We start from the raw sequence: 13,201 nt of genomic DNA, 5'->3' as shown, positions 1-13,201 counted from the left end.
TGATCAAGTCATCCACATACAGCACCAGAATGAGAGGCTCCTCACCAATCACAATAAAGTAAAGGTTCGGATCTGCCTCACTCTTTGTGAAACCCATCCCCTGCAAGTATGCATCTATCCTGGAGTACCAAGCTCTAGGAGCTTGCTTCAGGCCATAAAGGGCCTTCTTCAATCTGCACACATGGGACTCCTTCCCATGCACCTCAAAGCCCTGTGGCTGCTCAATGTACACCTCCTCCTGTATGAAGCCATTGAGAAATGCGGTCTTCACATCCATCTGGTGGATCTTCCAACCCATCTCTGCTGCTATCGATATAATGGAGCGGATCTAAGTATATCGAGCCACGGGAGCGAAGGTCTCCTCATAATCAACTCCCTCTACCTGGGAGAACCCTCTAGCCACAAACCTCGCTTTGAATTTCTCAATGCTGCCATCTGCAGCATGCTTTACCTTGTAAAGCCATCTGGAAGTAACCACGGATTTGCCCTCAGGCCTCGGCACCACCTCCCAAACATCATTCTTCATGATAGAAGAATACTCCTCCTGCATGGCCTCTCTCCAGACCTGCTGGCTAGCTGCCTCCTCATAGCTAGAAGGCTCAGAGTCAAGGATGCTGGTAACCATCGCCATATAACTACAAAACCTCTCAGGTGGTCTACTCTCTCTGACCGGCCTCTTCGGCTCAGTAACAGATGTGGCATCTCTCAAGGTGTCCTGAAGCCACTTGGGCTTCCTCTTCCCTAAGCATGCTTCTCCCATAGGAGAATGAAACTCCTCCTCCTCATCACCATCAGTAGCCTGAACTCCTGACTGTTTGTCTGCTGTCCTCCTGCCTGCACCTGAACCTGTAGAAGCTGAGGTACCGTGTGAACTGTCCATCAGTGGACTCCCTAGTGAACTGCTCTGTGAACTGCTCTGCATGATGCCCGGAGCACCACCCCTCTGGCTCGGCGAGCCACTGCTCACTGATGGACCTGACATCCTCATAGATGTACCTCCGGATCCTCCTGATCCCTGCCCACTAGATCCTTGCGACTGACTCAACTGCTGCTGAGGGTCTGGCTGATCCAGATACTCTAACTCCCGTGACCTCCTAAAGGCCCTGTCCTCCTCGAACTTCACATCCCGTCTGACAACAACTCTCCTCTATGCAGGAATGTAAATCCGAAAGGCCTTTGAGGTCTCACTGTAGCCCACAAAGATACCCTTCTCTGCGGTGGGCTCTAGTTTGGTCCTCTTCTCTTTGGGTATATAGGAGTATGTAATGCATCCAAAGATGTGAAGATGACCAATATCAGGCTTCTTCCCAGAGAAAGCCTCCTCCGGAGTCATGTGCCCCAAAGCACGATGCGGACTCCTGTTCTGCAAGTAAACAGCTGTGTTGCAGGCCTCTGCCCACAAGAACAATGGCAACCCCTGATCATGTATCATGGCTTTGGCAGCCCCTATGATGGATCTGTTCTTCCTCTCCGCAACCCCGTTCTGCTGGGGGTTGTAAGGAACAGTGAACTCCCTCCTAATGCCTGCCTCCGCACAATAATCAACAAACTCTCCAAGGGTGTACTCTCCTCCATTGTCCGACCTCAAGGACTTGATCTTTCAACCTGTCTGAGTCTCCACAAGAGCTCTGAACTCCTGAAACCGCTTGAAGACCTCACTCTTGGTCTTCAAAAAATAAATCCAGGTCCTCCTGGAGTGATCATCAATGAATAAAACATAGTACTCATATCCACTCAAGGAAACATGAGACATCCGACCGCTCACATCGGAATGAATCAAATCAAGTATCCCCGTCGCTCTGCTGTCACTGCTGGAAAAAGGGGATTTGGCAAACTTGCCCATCGCACAACCTCTGCAAGTATCAAAGTGATCAGTACTGAAATCTGGCACACCTGTAGTGATCTCCCGCAATGTCCTCAAGGCTCCATGATACATATGTCCCATCCTGCGGTGCCAAATCTCACACAGCTCAGAACTGCTAGCTCTGCTGTCGGTACTACTGCTCAATGCCAAAAGGGGTTGAAATGCAAACTTGTACACCTTTGCATGGCGTACACCTATCACTCTAGCTGAATCAGCTGGAGTGCCCCTGGGATACATCAACACCTGTCCTCCCCTGAACAGTACCTCATATCCTCTGTCCTCCAAAGCTGAGACGGCTATGAGGTTCTTCCTCATCCCTGGCACATAAAGAACCTCTGACACCTTCAAGGGAGGTTTGGACTCCCTCTGAAATGTCATTGTCCCCACCCCGACTGCTCTAACAACTCTGTCATCACCAAGTACTACCTCAATATCAGTGCCACTCTCTGAAAGCTCTGAGAAGTACTCACGGACTCCTGTCATATGACGTGAAGCCCCACTGTCCACATACCAGATACCTGAAGATGCTCCGCTAATCGAGGAAAAAGCATGCTCCCTCTGAACCTGTGTGGCAGGTGATCCTGCACTAGAGGACTCACACATAGTGAACGCAAACTCCCGGTCAAAACGACCTGCAAAGTCCTCAATCTCTGCTGAAGCTGCCACGTCCTGGTTCTTCCCCTTCTTCTTCTTCTTCTCCGGACACACAACTGCATAGTGTCCCATCTTCTGACAATTCCAACACTTCACCTTGGAATAGTCCTTCTGTGTGTTCCCCTGTTTACCTTTACCTTTGCCTTTGCCCCCACCACTGCTTGTGGAAGCCTGCTTCTTCCCTTTGCCTTTCTTGCCTCCTGCCACCAGTGCTACGTCCTCATCCTGCTCAACTGGCTTGGCTGCCCCAAGCTGTCCTTTCCTGATCTCTGTCTGAATGCAATCATCCCAAAACCTCTCCCATGTGGGAAGGGTCTCACGTGCACAAACCCCATCAGCAAAGTTCAACCATGAATGGGGGAGGCCATTCACTGCAATCCGCACCAACTCAGTGGGTGGAATGGCCTCTCCAATCGCTGCCAACTCATCTCTCACATTGGTAATCTTTGTGAGATATCCAGCTGCACTATCATTCCCCATCTTAATGTTCTTCAGCTTCTCCTTCAGGACCATCTTCCGGTTCTCATTGGTACTCTGGTAGAGATTGGACAATGCTGTCCACATCTCATGGGCATTGCTCTTTCCTCTCACATGAGGAATGCAATGGTCTTTGATTCCGTCTAGAATCAGCCTCTTACCCTTATTGTTCTTCTTTTTATACTCAGCCAACTGAGTAACATCAGTGGGCACAACAACAGGGTTCTGTGCGGTATGCACCATGATATCCCAGACTTCTGCCTCCTCAAAGATACTCTGCATTCTCTCCTTCCAAACGCTGTAATTTATATGCCCATCCAGCCTATCCTCCACCCTCAATCCCAATGACATCCTGCTGTCCTAAAACTGAAAAATAACACTGTTGTAGTAAAGATAAAACTGTTGTTTATGAAAAAATCAGCTTGCTGGAATTTTCTGAGTGAAAAATCAGCAACTGTAATTTTTCCTTTTGCTGTCCCAAACTGCCCTTCAGCACTCAAGCTCTGATACCATGTAAAAAATTTCTGTTTTCCCACCCCGGTTTTCAGTTTCTCCTTATTTCTCCCATGTAGTTAAATGCCCATTCCCATAACCATACATTTAACAGACTGAAAAAAATAAATATTGCTGAAAACACAAATTCTGGAAATTTTTCAGAATGCTGGAAATTGCAGAATTAAAAATCAGCAATTAAAAACAGCCATTAAAACACATTAAAACACTGATATTTTTGGTCAACTTGACCCTGGAAAAACCCCCTACAACTCTTGGGGAAAACCAGTTTGAGAGCTCTTCTTTATTTCTGAAAATTGTCTTTTTACAGTGAGAATTATTCAGCAAAAAATCAGCAAGCAAATTTACAACTTATCTCCTTTCCCGTGCCTCACAGCAATCTGGAAATTACAGCAAACAGGACAGCAATAAATGCTGTACGACCTCCGTTTTGTGTGCAGAAAAATCAGCAAACTGCTCCTCGATTTTTGTGCAAAAATCTGTCTTTCACTATGTGCTGAATCAGCTGTACAAATCTGCTCAACTGCTGCCTTGGAATGTGTGCCAAGCTGCTGTCTCCTTCTCCTTCCTGCTCAGAAATCTCTCTTGCTCTCTTGCTCTCCTTCTCCCAATCTGCTCATGAAAGAATGAATGACCTTTTCCTCCTTTTCCTCCTTTAATATAACTCCAAGTGACTTTTGGGTGATCCAAGTGACTTTTGGGTGATCTCTAAATCCAATGGCTGAAATAGATTTAGATCAATGGTTGAGATTAAATGCTCATTTAAATCTCACTTTCTATTTTTTAATTCACCCCACTTTAATAAAGACCCACTTAGTCATTTATTTCCAAAGTCACTTTTCCTTTCTAATTTTTCATTGACTTTATAAAAGTCACTTTAAAATTAGACTTAATAACTTTATCACTTAAAGTCACTTTTAAATTAGATTTAACTTTATAAAATTATAAAGTCACTTTAGGAGAAAAATTAAATTCTTTTGGACACTTTTCCCTAGGCCAAAGATCAAAGCCTAAGGGAACCACCTGTCCTCCGGTACCAAATTTCAACAATTATTACTGCGATCTTGGAAGGGTCCACCATGAGTCCTTGCCTGAATACCACGTGACTCAGAAAGATCCCAAAGGGGACACAAAACAAGCACTTATTCAAGTTCAGCACAATCTGATACCTTCGGCATGTATTGAAAATTAAGCGTAGGCTGTCTACATGGTGCTTGAATAGCCCAAACACTGTCCAATCATTGAAATAGACCTCCAAAAAATTGTAAATAAACTCTTTGAACATCGTGATGACTACACGAGAGAATATTGTTGGCACATTTTTTAGTGCGAAGGGCATCACTGTATACTGAAAACAACTCCATTCCATCATGAAGGTTGTTTTACTCCTATCTTCTGGCACGATCTTGATCTAATGGTATCTAGAGAATGCATCAGTAAATGAATAGGCCTCCTGTCCTCCAAAATTGTCCAAGACCTCATCAGTAATCGGTGTCGGGAAAGAATCATGGACACAGGCATCGTTAATCATTCTTAGATCTACGCAAATCCTTATTTCATCCTTCTACTTCTTTTCCTGGACTACCATTGGGCTCACCCGATTAGATTCCTCCACTGGTTCAATAATCCCTGCTTCAAGCTTCTTGTCCAATTCCAAGCAAACTTTTTCCTTGTATTTGGGATTAAGGCGATATGGCCTCTGCTTAACAGGCTTCACATCTAGTTTTAGAGTTATTTTCATCACTCCTAAATCACTAATGATGGCTTTCAAGTCTGAAAATTTTGTAGGGAAAAAATCATGATATTCGCGGAGCAACTCAGCGACTTTATCTATTATAGCATCATCCCAGTAATCCCCATTCTTCGCAAAATATGGCTCTGCCTTTGTGCCAATGTTTACTTGCCTAGTTTTCACTAGCACGATGATTTCAAGATTCTCTATCTGTGGTCAATCAACCTCGTGGTGGCCTTCTGCTTCTGGGATGTTAATATTTCTTGGATTCTCGTCTTCTCCCTCAACAGTCATATTATAGCATTCCAGCGCATGGCGCAGGTCGGTACTCCAATCTATTTGAATCAATTCCAAAGGATCCTGTGGGATTCGTAAGATCGCTACCTTAACCTCCTGCAACGCCTCATCAATGCTTTCTAATGCGTCTTCAAAGTTGAATGTCCTCACGAACCCTTCTCTTAAAACATCCCACTCCGCAGTGCCATGGCAAAGCTCCATTTCCAAATACCAATTCATAGGGATTATGTCTAGAGTGTGACAGAATATGTGCACCCATTCTGGTTGCGGTTCCATTCCATATACCTTAGTCCACTTGGCCAAGTGATTGTGCAGATCATTCCTCCCATCATACTTCTCAGTTACCCGCACTTTAGGCCAACCAAACCGTGTTCGCATCATCCTTCTGTAAGTGTGACACTCATCAAAGTTGTCTTTGTGCGTACCCCACCACGGAGCAGGTGTAGCATGCAGTTCCCAATCCAATTCCTGAAAGCGGTAATCCTCTGGAGCTTCTCTTTTAAAAGCATCCAAAAATTTATCTACATCAGTTAAACCATCGTAATAAGACAAATTTCTTACCTCCAACGACACACAACACAGCGATTTTATCATCATGTTGCAGCGCAGTGTGGATACTTCATGCAGCCTGTTTTGCCAATGTTCCAATTCGTCATCTGAATCCGAGGTATAGGAACTTTTGCAGTCCCATGTAATTTTTCCATCAGCTATCGGATTAAACTAGTCTTGGTCTCGCGCTGTTATTTTATAGATTTGATCCAAATCATCATCACTTTCCTCATAGTCACGGACTAGTTCAGTATAGCACGGTCCTTCTGCAGGGTCCAATGGTACTAAAATGCAGAGAAATTTTCTTTAAAAGGACATTGTCCACTTCTTCAAATTGATGACCCCATTCATGTCGATAGCCCAATCAATTCCTAGGAGCGCAGGGTATGGATTGCTATCATCAACAATCTCTATTACTTCAAAATCAGCCAGCGTGCTCGCACCTTCTATATCTACAGTAACTCCCTGCAATCATCCCATAGGGATAATATTTTGCAGGTTCACCATCCTCAGCTGAATCGGAGACCACTACAACGCAGGTCTCCCCATTCTCTCCCAAGTCTGTTTAGGCAATACGTTCACGTCAGATCCCAAATCCAGAATAACCTAGTCCATCTCATAGTCTCCTATTTGTGTGGTAAGCCTCATCTCGCGCCCTGTTCTTGCCTTATGCTTACCAATCTTTCTTACTACTCGCGGTCCATTAAGGGAATTATCCTTACCATCACATTTGTTTATCAACTCCTATAGCCCTTTTACAACCTTGCTATCGCATAGTAGTTCCATATAATTCTCCAAGAAAGTGGTAAGCACAAAGGGGTCAACCTTTGTAGGTGCGCTGGTATCTGGTAGTTTTTCATAACCCCCTGAGGTAGAGGCTTCGGCAGAGCTTTTCCTCGCTCCCATGAATGTTTCCTTCGCATGCTCCACATAAAACCCAACTTCCTTTTCTGGGGCCTTGCAGACCCATCTACCTTATTTAGGTTGCTTTCCCTTATCATCACTAGTCGCAATCCCTCTTCGCAATACAATATTCACATTCGGGTCCTCTTCACAGGGCTCGACCGTCATCATCTGTAAATTCTAGGTATGATGTTGAGGCTACACCTTCTTCTCCTGCATCTTGGTCATCATCACATGACATTCATCGATTGTGTGGTCAAACTAAGTACAGTATTGACATGACGGGCATGTCTGATTCGTACACTCCCGCGCGTAGTGTCCTAGCATTTTGCAATTGTAACAAATGACCTGCCTCCGACCCCGATCATGTCCTCCTCCTCCTCAGCCTCGTTCGCGCCCTTGATATCCTTTGCGCATTCCCCCAGCACCCTCATCCCAAGGTAGCGTTTTTGCTTTCATTTGATACGTAGGCATCCTTTCCATCATTAATTCATAGCTCCAACAATGGTGCTCATCGTGTCCCACCAATTTTCACAAATCACAGAACAATTGTTGTTGTGTCTGTACAAATTTTTTTAGCAAATGAAAATTGTATGTTACATGTTTTCAGGCTACTTGACAAATAATGCAACATAGTGCGGGCCCCGCACTTGATCCTGCTAAAGCTTCCTGCCTTAGGGGCATAGGCCCTCGTCCTGTGATGTAATCGTGAAGACAAGGCAATGATCTTTATCATGCCCTAGTTTTTACACTTGAGACACCAAACTTCTTCACATACCTCCGGCCGAGCCACTTTTTCCTTTTTCAAGCTCTACAATTCCAAGCAAAGGTTCTGCGGCTCTATGTGAATTTGTTGAACCCCCAAAGAAGCATCCTGAATAGGCATTTCATGTAATCTCATCGCAATTTCCAGGGCCTCCGCCTAACTTCGTATCTTTTGTTGTGATAAATCAACCCTTAGGTGGGGCAGGAGCGAGGCTACAAACCATTCGCAGTGTTGACTATCCATAAGATTCATATTAGCTTCGCAGATATGGAACTTCAATCTTTGATCTAATTCCCAGGGCATTTTGCAAAACCTCATCATGATTTCCTTGATTCCAATTACTAATTGTGATTAAGACTTAGGCTTACCGAATTCTTTGTTCAAAGTGGTCTAAGTGTCTGCTAATGATGCCAGCGGGTTATCAGTACAGTAATTAATGTACCATGTCAGCGCGTGATCCTGTAGAGTGGTAACCAATTGCGTCTTCTTTATATTATCATCCATAATTTATTGTGTTGTCCATACAGCCTTCGCAACAAACCCAAACTGATTCGGATCCTCGCTTCCTAAGCCTTTTTAAACTAGAAACTTCATCGTATTCTACATATTAACCAACAGCGGAGATGGTGGTGGTGTGGGTGAAGGTGTATGTTGTGGAGGTGAAAATGGAGGTGGGGTGGGTGAATGAGGTATCCGCAGAAAACCCTGCCTTATCAACTAGACCACACTCTGCAATGAATCCTCGGTTGCTCCCTCGTCATCACTTGAAGGAGGTCCAATCAATGGGCTATATTCAGGACCTATTCTTCCTTGATTTCTAAAGCTTTGTCCACTTCACGTATATCCAAACATCAAGGTAATGGCATAACCCTCTTTTCACACAAGAACATATTAATCCAAGTATTCAAAGATCTCAAGTACTTACCTCGTGGTCACTTGAAGAAGCGTCGCTCTACTTCCTTGTAACTGACTGAGGTATCAAACGCGAACTCTGTAACAAATCCTCTGATAACTCGATCAAGCCAGTGGTCAGTTGCACGCGTGATCTTATCTTCAGAAGCTTCCAACCTCTGCACGAGCTCTAGGGTCCACACTATTGGACAGTCAAGCCTCCACCTTCCTTGGTCGTCTGCGAATTTAGCGATCCACTTGTATAGTTCGATCAGGAAGGTGCAGAAGAAGATTTCGTGTATTTATGTTTATAAATATCTGTCCAACCACTATTCTTTTGTCCGGCGCGCTATTTTCTTGCGCCACGAATTCATGGATCTTTCTATCCAACCACTTTTCAATTTCCTTCTTGGTCGAGTTCCAGCAATGCAACATCACACATCTCTTTATGCAGATCTCGGTCCCAGCAACAGAACCATTTGTTAGTTTAGGGGGTCTTAATCCAGGTACAGAGTTAGTTGCGCCAAACAAATCCCTATAGGACTAGCCCTTTCGGTAATCCGCAGTGCGCAAACTAAAGTCTCACCCGAAACAGTAAGGGGGAATGTTGGAACCAAGTTTCCGCACCCAGAGATTAGTGTGATGTCTCTTTGGCAGCCTAGATTTGCCTTCGCGTAGACCTCTATGCTCCGGCAACCTATTGTTGTAACTTCCTCTAATCGACCTCTAAACCTCCACGAAGGTCTACGATCAGCTTTGGCGGACCCTGAACAAGCGAATTAGCTACTTACACTCACCAAAGGTTACTCTTAAACCATTATTTGCCTAGATATACTTAAATGTTTGATCATTTTAACAGAAAGCGTTATAATCTTCGCGTAATCACTTAACATTAATTGCATTCAAATAACAATGTATATCAAGTAAAGTCGCACATCAATACATCATTATTTCATAAAACCATTATTCATCATAGCATAAAGCGCATTTATACATAATAGAAGATAATAAGCAAAACACAAGAATTTCTACAACAATCTTCTTTATTGATATTCAATTAAGCTTACAGACTCAAAACCTCCCTGGTGCACTTAGTTGCAGGGGTCCACGCACTCAGCTGCGAACTCTACTCTAGGCCTCTACGCACTCAGTCGTAGAGCCTCTTCCTCCTCAAAGCCGACTCAAGTTACATAAAAGAAGGGTAAAACCCTTTTTTATTCTTTAACTAACTACGTGCTCCACAACCACAATTTGCGGAGACTTTATATCTTTTTACATCAAAACCTAGGCTTTTGCCCCAAAAATGACCCAGGGCACCCCATCCCAACAAGGAGAAACTGCACACCTGCTACCAATGAAATTGAAGAACCAAAATATTGGAACGGAAGATAAACCCAAGATGGCATCCATGGGGGATTATTGGGATGAACAAACGACAAAAGAAATTTTTGACCTGTTGCAGGAATACCAAGACTTGTTTCCAGTGTCAATAGCAGATCTAGAAGGAATAAAAGGAGACATAGGGGAGATGAAGATTGTTCTAAGGCCAAATGCCCGTCCACTGAAGCACACGTTGTATAGATAGAACCTCGGGGTGAGAAAAAGGTTAAGAGGGATATCGACAAAATGTTAGAAGCATGGATCATATTTTCGATAGATGAAGCAGGATGGATACATCTGATAGTCATATAGAACAAGAAATATGCAACAAAAATTAGAGTCTGCATTGATTATAGAAGTTTGAACAATGCATGTGTGCATGATCCCTTTCTGACACCCTTCAGTGATGAATTCTTGGACAATGTAGCGGGCAATGAAGCATATTCATTCACGAATGGATTCTCAGGCTACCATAAGGTCCGAATAGCCGAAGATGAAAAAAGGAAGATAACATTCACCATTGAATGGGGGTCATATGCTTACCATGTAATGCCTTTCAGGTTGAAGAATACACCTACGATCTTCTTGAGGATTTTTATAACTACATTCCGAGATTACATTCATAGGTTCCTAGAAGTGTACATGGATGACTGGATAGTATATAGCCTGTTGAAGTAACACACAAGCTTAATAAGGGTCATGTTTGAAAGGTGCCGAAAGTTGTAAATTTCACTAACCTAAAGAAGTGCAGTTTTGCGGTTCCATTTGGAACATTGTTAGGCCACATTAATTGTAAAGATGGAGTGTACGTAGATCCAGCAAAGGTTGTGGTAATTGTCAACATGGAACCGCCACACAATGTAAAGCAACTGAGGTCCACTCTGGGCCATACAGGGTATTACTAGCACTTCATTAGGAATTATGCATCAATCACAACCCCAATGGAGAAGTTACTGAAGAGGATGGAAGTATTCACTTGGATGGAGGACTGTCAAGCAACATTGGATAAATTGAAAGAGAAACTGGTAAGTGCTCTGATCCTTGTCTATCCAGATTGGAACAAAATATTTCATGTACATATTGATGCATCAGGGATCGCACTAGGAGTAGTCTTAGCGCAACCAGGGGAGAGAAATATGGATCACCCAGTGTACTATGCCAGCAGGAAGTTGTCAACTGCAGAAAGGAACTATACGACAACAGAGAGGGAGGCATTGGCCATGGTCTACTCTCTGCAGAAATTCAGGCATTACTTGTTGGGGGCGCCATTCAATTTTTTCACAGATCATTCAGCACTGAAGTATTTAGTAAACAAACCAGTGTTAGAAGGCAGGATATGCCAATGGTTATTACTCTTCCAAGAATTCACTTTCGAGGTGGTCATCAAACCCGAAAGACTAAATGTGGGGCTGGATCATCTGTCACGACTGGAGACTGGAGAGAATGAAGGGGCATTGGATGATCAACTACCTGATGCTGACTTATTCAGAATAGAAGCAGTCCCAGACTACTTAGAAGAGATTGTTGGGCTATTGACAACAGGGAACTACCCACAGGGGTAAATAAATTAATGAGGTAGCTTTCAAAGAATGGTATGAGATGATGTTAATTAAAATTAGGTCGACGGAGAGGATACCCAAACCACTGCTAGATGATTTCTCTGAGGAAATCTGGTTTGGAGCCTCGCATGGGCACACTTACCTTCGACCATGGTGTGTCCATCCTGACACTTTCAAGATGAGGCCACAAAATTTTGTTTTGACTAAAGAGGCACTCCATAGCGAGATTGGATCATGGTCGAGGGTCGCCTACGAAATTACTGAGGGGAAGTATCGATATCTGTTCGGTGGCTTGAAGCCACAGTTGCAAGCGGGAGAAGTAGGGGAAAGCAATAGAAAGAGGCCAGTTGAAGATGACATTCACCCGATGGTGCTGCAAATGGAACAGAAAATGTTTGTGATAAGGCAGACGATCGCAAGCTTTGACGAGCACTCAGGTGAGTATAACCAGCCCATGCAATGTCAAAGTTCTACTATGTTTTCTCCAATAATTAAAAATTCATTGACTATGGAAATCCCTACTGGGGGCACTCGAACCCCATCCCAGCCAACAATCCCAAAACCCAAAAGGAAAAGAGTAGTTCAGAACCCAGCAATTAAGAAGCCAAGAACTACTCCGACAATTCACATTGTCGACCTTACTGATGAGGTCGGGCAATCAGTCTCCACATCCCCAATTATTGAAGAAACCCTCCCAATACCTCTACTATCCTACCTCAATCGCGGGAATCTTCTCCCCACACTGCGTCCACTTCCGCAACCCTGTCGGAAACCCTCCCCTTCGACACACAACTAGCAACTGTAGAAATGGAGGTCGAATCAACAGAGCAATTTAGAGGGGCCGCCTCTGCCAATGGCACCCAGCAAACCTCGCTAGTATCTCTACCTTTTGGGTCAGACCCACTCTAGGAGAAAGGACCAACTAATGAGCACCAATATTGCAGCAAGAATGCTACAACTCCTGGGACTACCAACTTTACTTTATCAACCTGGAATTTGTACAAACTTGGAGGTGATAGTGTTGTATGCACAAGTAAAAGTGATGGTTCTGCCTTTTGTCACTATTCAGCTAACGAGAGACCACTAGGATTTTTAAGCCAGACTTCTATGGATTCAAAAGAAGCTTGATTACTGATGAAACAAAGAGAAATCTACTCTATGAGAAAGATTGTCTACTGCAACAAGGAAAAGGACTGAAATCCAATGCTAAAAACACACCATTTCCTAACTAACTACTGAGAAACTATGCTTTACAAGAATTCCAAGCTAACATGAATGAAATGATACTATCCTAAGCATTAAAGTTTAAAACATCAAACATCACTACTGTGCACATAAAAGACTGAAATAAATCTGTTTTTTCTTTTTATTCTTTTTTATGGAAAAAAAAGTGTGAAAGCTAATCTCTTTTGGTGATGTGGCAGGTGGCTTAGGGATGCTGGTGGATGGTTGGAAGGTTTAGGAGACCCTTAGGTGACCTTTTGTGGCTTCCTGGAGGTTTTCCCTCAATTTGGCCTCAAAACAGGCCACTACAGGAAAACCTACAGGATGTCCTAAAAACCTACAGGATTCCCTGTATTTCTATAAGATACAGCCGAGAGAAAAACGATGGGTGT

The sequence above is a fragment of the Pinus tabuliformis genome, chromosome 4_1, assembly GCF_031772625.1.
Source record: "Pinus tabuliformis cultivar Carrire ecotype Pingquan chromosome 4_1, CPIR1, whole genome shotgun sequence".
NCBI lineage: Eukaryota > Viridiplantae > Streptophyta > Pinopsida > Pinales > Pinaceae > Pinus > Pinus tabuliformis.
Note: the sequence above shows the minus strand (reverse complement) of the source record.